Consider the following 13,846-nt stretch of genomic DNA (forward strand, 5'->3'; position numbering starts at 1 on the left):
TGCAATGAACATTCGTGTGCACGTGTCCTTATAGTAGAACAATTTGTAATCCTTTGGATATATACCCAGTAATGGGATTGCTGGGTCAAATGGAATTTATATTTCTAGGTCCTTGAGGAATCGCCACACTGTCTTCCACAATGGTTGAGCTAATTTCCACTCCCACCAGCAGTGTAAAAGTGTTCCTATTCCTCCACATCCTCTCCAGCATCTGTTGTCTCCAGATTTTTTAATGATCACCATTCTAACTGGTGTGAGATGGTATCTCAATGTAGTTTTGATTTGCATTTCTCTGATGACCAGTCTGACAAAGGGCTGATATCCAGAATTTACAAAGAACTAAAACAGATTTACAAGAAAAAAACTAACAAGCCCATTCAAAAGTGGGCAAAGGATATGAATAGATACTATACAAAAGAAGACATACATGAGGCCAACAAACATATGAAAAAAATTTCCAGTCTTAATTTCATCATTGACCGATTGTTCATTCTTCATTTCTTCATTGATACATTGATCATTCAAGAGTATGTTGTTTATTTTTCATGGATTTGAGCATTTCCCAATATTCCTTCAATATTGATTGTTAATATATTCAATTATAATCTGAGAAAATACTTGGTGTAATTTGTACTTTTAAAAAAACTATTGAGACTTTCCTGTGACCTAATATAGTATTTATCCTGCAGGATAGTTCATGTGCTGATGACAAGAATATGCACTCTACAATTGTTGCATAAAATGTTCTGTAAAGGCCTATTAAGTCCATTTGGCTTATAGTCTAGCTCAAATACAATATTTTCTTTTAATTTTTTTGTCCTGATGATCTGTCTAATGCTGACAATAGAGTATCAAAATTCCCCACTATTAGTATTATTTTATTATAGTCTTTCTTTAGATCTTGGAATATTTGAATTGTGAATCTGGGTGCTCCAGTGTAGGTACATATATACTTAGAACTGTTATCTCCTCTTGCCAGGTTGGATATTTGTCATTATTATAATAACCTTATAATGAGCTTCTTTTATTTATTTATTTTTTACTGATTTTAGTTTTAAGTCTGTTTTACCTGATGTAAATATATTATGGAAAAAAACACAATTACTTTTGCACCAACTAATAGCTACCTTTGCTTATTTTGATTTTCATTTGCATAGAATGTATTTTCTACTTCCTTTACTTTCTCAGCAAACTGACACAAAGTCTACTTGTGTATTTATAGCTGAAGTCAGTTTCTTATAGGCAGCATATAGTTGAATCATAGTTTTTAATCCTTTCAGGCAATCTATATCTCCAAAGTGGATAATTAATTTATATTCAAGGTTACTATTGATATGGGAGGTTTTGCTTATCTCATATTATTGTTTTCTGGGTTTGGGGGTATATATATTTTTTCTCCTATTGTTTGTAATTGTGGTTTGTTGGTTATTTATAGCGGAACCATTTTATTCCTTTCTCTTTCTCTTTTGTGTTTACTTAAACATTAAGTGTGATTCCTTTGTATATTTTCATGATTCTGATTGTTATCCTTTTGCATCCATGCTTAGCACATCCTAAAACATCTTCGTCTGTGTCTGTGAAAGACTATATTTCTTCATCATATAAAGTATAATATTTCTGGGTAAAGTATCCTTCACTGAGAGTTATTTTTCCTTAGAGCACTTGGAATAAATCACCCCTATTTCTCCTGGACTGTAAGTTTCCTGCTGAGAAATTCACTGTTAGTCTGTTGGTGGTTCTTTACAGGTGACTAGACACTTTTCTCTTCGTGTTTTTAGAATTCTCTCTGTCATTAACTAGACATTTTTACTATAATGTGCCATGAGAAGAACATTTTGGATTTTATTTGTTCAGGGTTGACTGGGTCTCCTTTATCTGGATATTTAAATTTCTTCTGGATTTAGAGAATTTTTTATCTATTATTTTGTTAAATTGATTTTATTATTATTATACTTTAAGTTCTGGGGTATATATGCAGAATATGCAGGTTTGTTACATAGGTATACATGTGCCATGGTGGTACGCTGCACCCATCACCCCGTCATCTACATTTGGTATTTCTCCTAATGCTATCCTACCCCTAGTCCCCCACCCCCTGACAGGCCCTAGTGTGTGATGTTCCTCTCCCTGTGTTCATGTGTTCTCATTGTTCAACACCCACTTATGAGTGAGAACATGCAGTATTTGGCTTTCTGTTCTTGTGTCAGTTTGCTGAGAATGATGTTTTTCAGCTTCATCCATGTCCATGTAAAGGACATGAACTCATCCTTTTTTATGGCTGCATAATATTTCATATTGTATATATGCCAAATTTTCTTTATCCAGTCTATCATTGATAGGCATTTGAGTTGGTTCCAAGTCTTTGCTACTGTGAACAGTGCCACGATAAACATACACATGCATGTGTCTTTATAGTAGAATGATATATGATACTTTGGGTCTATACCCAGTAATGGGATTGCTGGGTCAAATGGTATTTCTAGTTATAGATCCTTAAGGAGTCTTATCCTTCCATTGTCTTTTTGATTTCTGTTATACTGATAATTTGTATATTCTTCACTTCATGGTGTTCCATATCACACAGACTTTGTTCATTCATGTTTTATTCTTTTTAAAATATTTTTATCTAACTGGCTTATTTCAAAAGACCTATCTTCAGATTCTGAGATTCTTTTTTTTATTTTGCTTGATTTGGATTTTTGTTCATGTTTAGAATGAAGGTCACTGAGGGTTTCTCACCCATTCCCTGTATTGAGGTTTCTCTTGGCACCCTGACAATCTTGCTCAAGGGATGATTTTTGAATCAGATGTTGCCATTTCCTCATGGGTCACAATGTTTTATTTCTACTTTTAAAAGTTACAGTCATTCCTGGTCAGCAAAATGTACTATGTGTATTTCCCATTTGGGAAATTTTTCAGAACAAAGAAAAAACACGTTAGCTCTCCTGGAGACCCTAACTTGACTTTGATATTTTATTCACTCCTGAAAAATTTTTCAGTTGTAAGAAATATGAATAATTAAGCAATATTTATTTGACTGCTTTCTTCTACCAACCCATCAAGAATTACCAATTCACCCAACTATGATTAACTGCTACCTTGATGAACTACTTAGGTTATTGAAGACTTGGCTAATAAACTTGAAAACAAATTCTAATTTCTGTTACTAATTGTTGATGAACTAACTACTGGTTCACTTGGTTTATTAAAATTCCTTGTTGGTGACAAAGCTATTAACATAGAACAGAATAAATTTTGTAGCTACAAAAATATTACTATTGTAAAATACTGAATGAATCCTTAATTTATAAATCCTTTATCTGAAAATCTTACAACAATGTATCTGGAATAACAAAATGGTAAGTAGCTGTTTTATAATTAGTAGTAACAACAAAAATCTTTAACTTATAGAATGCATACTATGTGTCAGGACATAGTACAACCAATATATACTATCTTTAATTTCTACAATAAGAACTAGATTAGATATTATTTATATTCAATTTCAGAAAATAAAACAGATTAAGCAGCTTATACTAATCACATGATGATTAGTATAAGAATACAATTTCATCTCTAGTATGTCTCATCCCAAATCCTATGCTTGTGGCATTTACATTGAAGTGCTGAAATAATGGAAGAAAACATCATATTTATGCAAACAATCAAATGTTTTATATCAATTACTTTAATAATTTGTAGAAATAAAGAGTATTATCATATAGTATTTTTGTCTTTTGTTTATTTAAGAATTAATGGAATATCATTTATATGCAGATTATTATGCCATAATAAAGACAAAATTACAGTTCACCATTGAACAATGCTGAAGTTAGGGGCACAGTGAAAAATCTGTACATATATATGGTTGGACTTCTCAAAAACTCTAATAGCCTATTGTTGACTAGAAACCTTACTGATAACATAAAATTGTATTAAAACATTTTGTATGCTATATGTATTATATACTGTATTCTTACAATAACATAATCTGCTAAAGAAAAAATGTTATTAAAATGAGGAAGATAAAGTATATTTTCTATTAATTATGTGTTAGTGGATCATCATAAAGGTCTTCATACTAATTATCGTGAGTAGACTAAAGAGGAGGAGGAAGAGGAGGAGCTGGTCTTACTGTCTCTGGGGTAACGGAGGTATAATGTGCAGGAGGTTGAAGGGGAGGAAGGAAAGACAGGAACACTTGATGGAACTTTATGGAAATATGTCGTAATTTCTGTTTGACATTTTTGATTTTTTATTTCTCTAGAAGTGCTTCCATATGATGCCAATTCTTCCTCCACCATTTGCTTTAGATTTAGTGCATGTATCATAGAAGTGTCCACGTCATAAAATAAGTAAAAGACAGTCTTGACTAATCAGAACACTTCTGCCAGGTTATCTAATATTATTTTTTTTCTAGCTCTTCTCCTTATATGTCTTCTTCTTCATTGTTTGCCAGTGGTTAGGAAACACTCATTTCCATCAAGTCTTCTTTTACTAATTCCTCTAGTGTGGTATTTAATTCATTTTGAATTTCTCCAAGATTAATATCTCTAAAGATTAATATATATCCCTAACCTGTTTGTCATATCCACAATCTCTTTCATAATTTGATTGGCTCTATTGTAAATCCTGTGAATACATGCAGAGCATCTGGACCTAGTTGTCTTTAGCAGAAATTTATTGTTTCAGGCTTAATGGCTTTCATATTTTTTATAACACTTATAACACCTTCAATGATTTAATCCTTCCAGACTTTTATGATCTCTATATCAGAGTTCTCTTCCTTACAGTTGGCAATCCTTTCCATAGAGTACTGTATAGAATACCCATAAAGACCTTTATGAACCCCCCACTTTTATAAGCTGAATTAGATATGTTGTGTTTAGGGGCAAGTAGACCACTTTGACACCTTTGGTGTTGAAGTCATGGAGTTCTGCATTGCCAGGGGCATTGTTCAATACCAAAAGAGCTTTAAAAGGCAAGTCCCTTACTGATGAGATACTTCCTGACTTCAAGGACGAAGCACTGATTTACCCAATCCAGAAAAATGTGTTTCCATTGTCCAGGCCTTCTTGTTGTACAACCAAAAGACTGTTAGCTCAAGGGTAAGCAGCTTTATCGACAAGAGAAATCCTGATCATAAACTGGACTGTATTTGCGCAAAACAGTAAAGTTAGCCTATGGCCTCCTACCTTAAATCCTGATTCTTGTTTCTCTTCTTTACTAATAACTGTCTTTTGTGGTATTTTTTTTTTCAAAGAATAGGGTACTTTCACCTGCATTAAAAACCTGTTCAGGCACATATTTTTTCTCTTTGATAATTTTCTCAATATCATCTGAACCATCATCTGCTGCCTCTTGGTTGTCAGAAACAACTTCTCTTATTATCTTGATATTTTTAAAGCCAAACCTCTTTCTAAAATTATCAAACCATCCTTTGCTGTCATTGGATTATCCAGCTTTTTTAATTATTTATTTTTTTTCTTTGTCATATAATAGTTCTGTTTTTCTTGAAGCATATTAAAGTCTATAGGTAATTGTTTCTTATAGCAATCTTTTAGTCATATAAAAACTGCATTTCAATACAAGATAAAAAGGCATATTACAAAAAGTACAAGGTTTTTATACCTGCTGATATAGCTGCAGTGATGGCTTCAAAAATATTTTTTAAGTTTTATACAATGATTCTTATGCTGGATTTATTTATCATGCAATGGCAGGTAATTACAATTGCGGATTTCAATCTATGGTATATATCAAGCAATTCAACTTTTTCTTGTGAAGTTAAGACCTTTCTCTGCTTCTTGCAACAGCTTCCAGCATCAGTAGTGGCTCTTCACATGGGTCTCATTGTATTATTCCAGGTTTATGTTATTGCACTAAAAATGATTTTAAAATATGTGAGAACTGTAAGATTTCACTTTTTGCTGCAATATGTAATTTACTGGAGAGAAAAACTGCTCACATGAAGATGATTAGTGAATATCTGGAACACTTGAGCTCACAGCAATAGCAACAGGAGGTAACTATAAAATGGTTATAGTAGTATAATATGTACTACAGTTATTTTTAAGCAGTTATTATTTAACACTCTATCTTTATATTTGTTTAAATTTCTTTCTACTAATGATCTCTACTATTGATCATTTACACCATGGCACGATGTATAGTCTGTGTGCTTGTGTGTCTAAGTTTTGATCAATGTTAACTTTCTATAATGAATCTGTGTGTGGTAATAAATAATAAAATAGACTACTATGCATATATATTTGATGCATTTGTGGCATACATTTTTCTTAATTTTTAAAAATATTTCTAGGCTATATGGTTTGCCTGCAAATGTTTTCAAATTATTACACATCTCCAAAAAGTTTCTAATATTTTTATTAAAAAGCTGCATATAAGTGGTCCTATGCATTTCAAACCCATGTTCTTGAAGGGTTAACTATATATTAATCTTACAGGAACATAGATTGCGTTTTAGAGAGGTTAAATGATTTGCTTGAGATCTTATAGCCAGTAAGTTCTGGAACTATGACTCAGTCATATCTGTATTTCAAAATACGCTAATACTTGCTGCTATAAATACTTTCTGAGTTGGCTGAAAAAATAAAGGCAAGAAATGGATGTAGTAAATGTATTTATTTTCTATCCCTGTGAGTAGTTCACTTGAAAAGCTATTAACAAATACTTCCTTAGGCAAGAAATCAATTTGTTGAAATTGACAGAGTAGGGATTAATGACAACAATATTCACACATAATCCTTTCTGACCAGCACTTTTTACCTATTGTCCCATCCACCTTGGGCCTCAGGCAGGAGGCCCAAGTCCAATATTGTTCAAACTTTCTTTTAAAAATAATGAGTTGAGCTTTTTATTTATTTGCTTTTCACTTTTTTTTTTTTTTTTTTTTTGTAACTTAGCTTAATACTTTCTTTGAGAGATGGCTGGGCCTTTGACTAATTTCTATCTTTATTCAGAGAAACTTAAAAATCAAATTGCCTCTGAAAGCATTTTCATTTGAGCAACATTGAGATTAGATATAATTTTGTGATGTATTTTCTTTGATCAGAAATAAATCTTGCTTTGCAGTAGTTTATTATACCCCAAATTGGCACATCCGAATTGAATAAACTCTGCTCATATTGATGCAGCAAAACACACAGCAAAACTAGAAAAACTAAGATATTTGTTGTAGCTAGCAATTGTAGCCTGGAGTAATGCTGTATTTAGCTATGGTATATAAGAATGCTTAAACCTTAATCTGTTTTCTTATTTTCTAAGGCCACAGGAACCTGAATGTTTTGTTAGCAAAAATTTATTTTGTAACCCCATCTAATAATTTAGGGGAAATTGTAAAGTTACTCAAATTAATAATTTTCTAAATGGAAAACATACTTCTATTATTGTGGACACACAAGAAGGATTTTCTTCTTGTCTCTAGATATCAGGCATATTTCAATTTCTCTGAGTTGAACATTACGTTAACTACATATTACATTAACATTTTAAAAACTTTATTTTCAACAAAAATAATACTCTCCCAAAGTCACTACACATGATTCAAATTTACTCGACTAAGCAAAGTAAAATCAAGCAGATATTTGAGTCCTGTGATAGTTCAAATAAACATAAAGGATTATAGCTTATTTTTTTCATACTACTTAATGTTATTAAAATGAACAGAGTAGGGAGTAATAGCAAAGATAATGACACATAAACCTTCTAAACCAGCATTTTTTTTACCAAGTGTCCACACACCTTGGGCTTTAAAATGCATAATTTTTCAATCTATTAGGTGTATTTTATACCTACATTAATCTGTTAAGTTTATTATTTGCCTCATAGGAGAATAAAATTCCATCTTTATTCATCATAATAATCATACAGGAGGTCTTATTTATTTATTTAATTTTAGATACAAACCCACAGGTCTGTTTTGTATGGTTACGCAGTTTGTGTGTCACACAACGGAGCTCAGATAAAGGAGCATCCAGAAGCTCAGATAAATGGTTCAGTTTCTAGAAATTCCAGAGCCCTGGTATGAGGACGGGATATCTGTAGAAGGTGTCCAGTGTTGCTGTTTGTAATTCACACAAAGGAGCCTACTAAATCCATGTTGGAAAGATGGTAACTTATCCTTTAGTGTTTTCTTAATTTTGATTCTTTTTTTTGAAATGTGCTTCTCTTCTAGTCTTCACCATTGTAGTGAATGAGATTACATTACATCTAGCTATTCAGACCACAACCTAAAATCACATTAAACTCCACACTCTGTTCATGCCTCTCATCCAATCTACCAATAAATATTATTGTTTCTGCATTAAAAAAATATTGACTTTGACCTTGTTTATCTACCCTAATGTTACTTCTCTAGTTCATGTCACTGTTCTTTTTTTTTCCCATTTATTTATTTTATTGCATTTTAGGTTTTGGGGTACACGTGAAGAACATGCAAGATTGTTGCATAGGTACACACGTGGCAGTGTGATTTGCTGCCTTGCTCCCCATTACCTACATCTGGCATCTCTCCCCTTGCTATCTCTCCCCAACTCCCCACCCCCTACTGTCCCTCCTCTATTTCCCCCCAACAGACCCCAATGTGTAGTGCTCCCCTCCCTGTGTCCATGAGTTCTCATTGTTCAACACCTGCCTATGAGTGACAACATGTGGTGTTTGATCTTCTGCTCTTCTGTCAGTTTGCTGAGAATGATGGTTTCCAGGTTCATCCACGTCCCTACAAAGGACACAAACTCATCGTTTTTGATGGCTGCATAATATTCCATGGTGTATATGTGCCACATTTTCCCTATCCAGTCTATCATCGATGGGCATTTGGGATGGTTCCAGGTCTTTGCTATTGTAAACAGTGCTGCAATGAACATTCGTGTGCACGTGTCCTTATAGTAGAACGATTTATAATCCTTTGGATATATACCCAGTAATGGGATTGCTGGGTCAAATGGAACTTCTATTTCTAGGTCCTTGAGGAATCGCCACACTGTCTTCCACAATGGTTGAACTAATTTACACTCCCACCAACAGTGTAAAAGTGTTCTTATTTCTCCACATCCTCTCTAGCATCTGTTGTCGCCAGATTTTTTAATGATCGCCATTCTAACTGGTGTGAGATGGTATCTCAATGTAGTTTTGATTTGCATTTCTCTGATGACCAGTGATGTTGAGCATTTTTTCATATGTTTCTTGGCCTCATGTATGTCTTCTTTTGTAAAGTGTCTGTTCATATCCTTTGCCCACTTTTGAATGGGCTTGTTTGGTTTATTTTCTTGTAAATCTGTTTTAGTTCTTTGTAAATTCTGGATATCAGCCCTTTGTCAGATGAGTAAACTGCAAAAATTTTTTCCCATCCTGTTGGTTGCCGGTTCACTCTAATGACTGTTTCTTTTGCTGTGCAGAAGCTGTGGAGTTTGGTTAGGTCCCATTTGTCTATTTTGGCTTTTGTTGTCAATGCTTTTGGTGTTTTGGTCATGAAGTCCTTGCCTATGCCAATGTCCTGAATGGTTTTGCCTAGATTTTCTTCTAGGGTTTTTATGGTGTTAGGTCTTATGTTTAAGTCTTTAATCCATCTGGAGTTAATTTTAGTGTAAGGTGTCAGGAAGGGGTCCAGTTTCTGCTTCCTGCACATGGCTAGCCAGTTTTCCCATCACCATTTATTAAACATGGAATCCTTTCCCCATTGCTTGTTTTTTGTCTGGTTTGTCAAAGATCAGATGGTTGTAGATATTTTGTGTTGCCTCTAAGACCTCTGTTCTGTTCCATTCATCTATATGTCTGTTTTGGTACCAGTACCATGCTGTTTTGATTACTGTAGGCTTGTAGTATAGTTTGAAGTCCGGTAGTGTGATGCCGCTTGCTTTGTTCTTTTTGTTTAGAATTGGCTTGTAGTTCTCCTTGAAGAGGCCCTTTACATTCCTTGTTAGTTGTATTCCTAGGTATTTTATTCTCTTTGTGGCAATTGTGAATGGCAGTTCATTCTTGATTTGGCTCTGTTTAAGTCTGTTATTGGTGTATAGGAATTCATGTGATTTTTGCACATTGATTTTGTATCCTGAGACTTTCGTTAAGTTGCTTATCAGTTTCAGGAGATTTTGGGCTGAGATGATGGGGTCTTCTAGATATACAATTATGTCGTCTGCAAATAGAGACAATTTGACTTCCTCCTTTCCTATTTGAATATCCTTTATTTCTTTTTCTTGCCTGATTGCTCTGGCCAGAACTTCCAGTACTATATTGAATAGGAGTGGTGAGAAAGGGCATCCTTGTCTAGTGCCAGATTTCAAGGGGAATGCTTCCAGTTTTTGCCCATTCAGTATGATATTGGCTGTTGGTTTGTCATAAATAGCTTTTATTATTTTGAGATACGTTCCGTCAATACCCAGCTTTTTGAGTGTTTTTAGCATAAAAGGCTGTTGAATTTTGTCAAAGGCCTTCTCTGCATCAATTGAGATAATCATGTGGTTTTTGTCTTTGGTTCTGTTTATGTGGTGAATTACGTTTATAGACTTGCGTATGTTGAACCAGCCTTGCATCCCCGGGATGAAGCCTACTTGATCATGGTGGGTAAGCTTTTTGATGTGCTATTGCAATCAGCTTGCCAGTATTTTATTGAAGATTTTTGCATCTATATTCATCATGGATATTGGCCTGAAGATTTCTTTTCTTGTTGAGTCTCTGCCGGGTTTTGGTATCAGGATGACGTTGGTCTCATAAAATAATTTGGGAAGAATTCCCTCTTTTTGTATTGTTTGGAATAGTTTCAGAAGGAATGATATCAGTTCCTCTTTGGATGCCTGGTAGAATTCGGCTGTGAACCCATCTTGACCTGGGCTTTTTTTGGTTGGTAAGCTCTTAATTGCTGCCTCAACTTCAGACCCTGTTATGGGTCTGTTCAGGGTTTCGGCTTCTTCCTGGTTTAGGCATGGGAGGAGGCAAGTGTCCAGGAATTTATCCATTTCTTCCAGGTTTACTAGTTTATGTGCATAGAGTTGTCTGTAATAATATCTGATGATGGTTTGAATTTCTGTGGAATCTCTGGTGATATCCCCTTTATTGTTTTTTATTGCATCAATTTGGTTATTCTCTCTTTTCTTTTTTATTAATCTGGCTAGTGGTCTGTCTATTTTGTTGATCTTTTCAAAAAACCAGCTCCTTGATGTATTGATTTTTTTGAAGGCTTTTTTGTGTCTCCATCTCCTTCAGTTCTGCTCTGATATTAGCTGTTCTTTCTTGCCTGTAATATTCCAATAGCTTTCTGAGTTCTCCCTTTCAAACAACACTTTCTCTAAAAAAAATAAAAGATATATTTTACATATTCATAGGGAACATATGATATTTAGTTGCATCCATAGAATGTGTAATAACCAAAGGTATTTGAGGTGTTCATCAGTTTGAGGATTTATCATTTTTATGTGTTGGGACCAATTAAAATTCTCTCATCTAGCTACTTTGAATTACTTTGCATTAACTATAGCCACTCTACTCTTCAGTAGAAGGTAGAAAGTACTCCCTTTTTATGTCTCTTGTCCTCACTCAAAGTTTACCACAAATGAGGCAGTGTAACATACTGAACATACAGGTTTCATCAAGCCAACACTAACACCGGTAGTTTCACAAAGCATGTATAGACTGAAGTTCAATGTCCTCCCTTTACCCTGGAAGACCTTGTAATAACAGAGGTAGACAGAAGCAAACTTTATAGAAAAAGAAAGCTATTGAAAGACATTTGCTTTAAATATAAACCTAATGAAGACCTAACTATTACTTAAGGTTGCTGTGGGGCTGGTGGGTGAGAAGGGGTAGGATAACGTTAAAGGAAAAATATTCAACACCTGTTAAATTGGTAAGGAAGGCTTTATTCAAGACAATTACAATAGGGGTCAGCTCTACTGCAACAAACAGGAGATTGGGTTTAACTCTGAAAACAGTAAGGACAAATAGGGATGTATGTAGCCAAAGATTGGAGGATGGTCAGTGGGTAAATATTTACAGAGAGGAGACATTAAGGGTAGGGTAATTTTTGCTGAACTTGTCTAACAAGATTCTTGCTAAAGTCAAGCCAAAGACTTAGACATCAAAGGTAGGGGATGAAGAACTTGATTGGATATTAAGGGTGGGGTCATGGCATGAATAACTGGGATTCTTATGTTAGGACTGAGCTGGGCAGGCCAAAGACAGGATGAATTTCAAGGTTGAGGGCTAATGAAACTGAGGGCTCAGAGAGCTAATGTTTGACCAGGGGGAGAGTCTATGTACATAGTTAGGTTAATTAGGCAATCTGATGACAGTCCTATTTGTGACTAGTTACTCTGAGTACAGCTCAGGATAATACAAGCTGAACATTGATGTTCCATTTTCAACCTGTGAAAGGGATGTAGGTAGATGTGTATCAGACAAAGCTCAGAGTCCCATATATCCCTATGGGGTAAGAAAGAGTAAATGAAAAGTTGCTATGAGGTGGTAGATCCAGAAGGTATCATTTGAGACAAGGATTCAGAGTATGTGGCTGACATTGAAGCTGATGGCCACTGGTGGATCCATGGACACAAACCACAGTTGTCATATTGCCTAGTAAATCAGAGCACATAAACAAAAATGCACTATGGTGGAGGTCAGTGGATAAGACTCAGTCGTGGCAGAACTGTACAACTCTTCATGCCAGAATAATACATATGCACCACCCATGACCATAGACTTAGAAAACCCCAAGCCAGGATAAATTTAAAATGAATAAACTTGAGTGGAATCAATTTTACAGCTGAATTGATCACACTTAAAATTGGAATTGCTTGCATGACCATGAATTGGCAAGATAAAATTTTAGATATTTTTCTCTTAGATAGGAAGAAATGAAGGTTTATATGTTCGGCTTTTTTGAACAAAGTTTTGGAAAAAATAGTTTTATTTACAACACCTGAGTAGTATATTGTAATTGGAAAATATGATAAATATATTTGTGAATGCAAGAAAAAATGTTGTTTAGAAATAAGAATTCAAGATTTTATTTTAGCAATATTAAAGCGAAGCATTTAAAATGTGCAATATAAAATGTGGCAAGTTTATGGCAATGTAAACTTACCCATGACTAAAATACGCTCTAAAGTAATATTGAGGGCTCAAATTTGTTTTTATTTAAAGCAGATATATTTCAGTAACGGTCTTTTCCCACAGTATTTAGCACAATATATGAAAGAAGTCTCTGGCTAGTTTTTAAAACTACTGGCAAATTTTATCACTGTAAGTAAACTAATTTGTAGCAGGAATCCATTATTTATTATTTTCAGTGTTCTTAGTGTTTACCAAAGATCATTATGTCAGTGGCACTTTGTGAAATCATTAAACTTATGTGTAAAGAAAAAATTTTTTTTCTGTTAAAATATATTTTTTCTCCTGACAATATTATCATACACTTCCTAAACATGAATGAAGCTATATCAATCTGAAGATAGCATAAATGCTCTTATAAAATTAATATATCTGAGGACCTGTTTTGTTAATGGTTTGCCTGTAAATATGAACGTTGCTAGGACTTAACTTTGGTTACTAAGGAAGACTCTTTTATTTAAGTAATTTGTGAGCACTGTAGTTAATCGCTAGATTTCTCTTGGGAGTGGTGAACAGCCTGTGTCCTTTGGGAGAATAAAATATCTTCTTTATGCTTTAAAACTTAATTTATTCGGGCTGTGTCTTCAGGGACACTGCACAATTATAATCTTAACCATCTTTCTACCTTGGGAGAACAAGCCTGTAGAACTAAGAGCAGCTTTGATGGATGGTTGCTTAGGATGAAATGCTATGTTGTTTCTGCTTACTTTTCCTTCTTAGA

This window comes from Cebus imitator, unplaced genomic scaffold (assembly GCF_001604975.1).
Source record: "Cebus imitator isolate Cc_AM_T3 unplaced genomic scaffold, Cebus_imitator-1.0 Scaffold691, whole genome shotgun sequence".
Classification (NCBI taxonomy): domain Eukaryota; kingdom Metazoa; phylum Chordata; class Mammalia; order Primates; family Cebidae; genus Cebus; species Cebus imitator.